At 55.9% G+C, this 1135-nt stretch overlaps 1 long non-coding RNA gene across 1 annotated transcript in view; it reads right to left on the bottom strand.

The window, feature by feature from the left end:
* LOC144242284 (uncharacterized) overlaps positions 1–1108 on the bottom strand; it is a 2621-nt gene extending 1513 nt beyond the window's left edge. The window contains exon 1 of the long non-coding RNA XR_013338320.1: positions 705–1108. This is a non-coding gene — a long non-coding RNA (uncharacterized LOC144242284). The remainder of the gene's footprint in view (positions 1–704) is intronic.
* Between the last annotated feature and the right edge of the window lie 27 nt (positions 1109–1135).

Genomic DNA, 1135 nt, shown 5'->3' with positions numbered 1-1135 from the left:
AAAAAAAAAAAAAAAAAAAAAAAAAAAGCTACGTCAGAACTGTTTGCTAGGCACTAACTAGTTACTTTCCCAAGTCCGCTGTGCCTGTAATGTGGGCCAGCCTTGCTGTGTGGACTTCCCCAGGAAGTGGTTTATTGTGTGACAAAGGGTCACAGGCACGGCTGGAGGCATACTAGGATACAGGCTGGCATCTGAGCAGCATTTCCCTTTCTCAGATCTGGGCTTTAGGTGGGTCCCTGCTCCCTGCGCCCACCTGCAGGGACCCGGTAAGCCGGGGACAAAGATACTGCCTTCTTTCCGGAACACAGTTAAGCTAAGGTTTTCCTCTCATAGGAGAAATCATTGGGTTGCCAGTTTATAATCTGCCAAGTAAGGACGCTGTAAAAGGACATCTTGACCCCCCATCCCCACCCCAAAGTTTGTCAGTACATGGTGTTTGGAACACAAATCAGTCTTTTATAGGAACACCTTGCCGAAAACACCATCCTGTTTTCCTCTGCTGGGGTCTGGGGCTGCTCGATCCCGGCCTTGGGCATCAGTCGGGGCCTGGCACCTCTCCCTCCGGCAAGAGCTCTGGAGACAGGTGTCCCGGTAGTCTACCACCGCCACAGCTATCGAATTGGCCGGGGGACCTGAGCCAAGTCGCCTCCCTTCTCTGGGCTTCGATCTGTCAATCTGAGAAGAGGAGATGGGGTAATACCTACCGCGCAGCGCACGTCGCAGTGATTCCCAGAACGAGCTCCCAGACACCGGGCGCTCCAGGCTTGTCCTTCTGTCGGAGTCCGGCGAGGGGAGTCCGCTCCCCTGTTTTTGCAAGAAAAAAAAAAGCTTATGGAAAGCGTTCACAGTTTGGTTTCTTTTCAGGGAAGGTCTGGTGTTTTACCCCTGCTGTCCGCCGCCACTGCCGCCTGCCCATTAGGAATCTGGCTGGAGGGAGCCGACATAGCGTGGACATCGAGGTTGGATCCCCGGGCTCGATGGTGCGATCACAGACGGTGACGCGAAAGGGCCCTTGCGCTCCTGCCCATTCAATTCGAGACGTGGCTCGGGGTCCCCTAGGCCAACCCACCGCCGGGGAATCCCGGCCGGGCTCGGGGCCGCGTCGTCTCCTTCCGCTTCCGGGATAGGCCTAGCC

Source organism: Crocuta crocuta, unplaced genomic scaffold (genome assembly GCF_008692635.1).
Source record: "Crocuta crocuta isolate KB4526 unplaced genomic scaffold, BGI_CrCroc_1.0 scaffold77, whole genome shotgun sequence".
NCBI lineage: Eukaryota > Metazoa > Chordata > Mammalia > Carnivora > Hyaenidae > Crocuta > Crocuta crocuta.
This window is presented reverse-complemented; position numbering and strand designations above follow the sequence as displayed.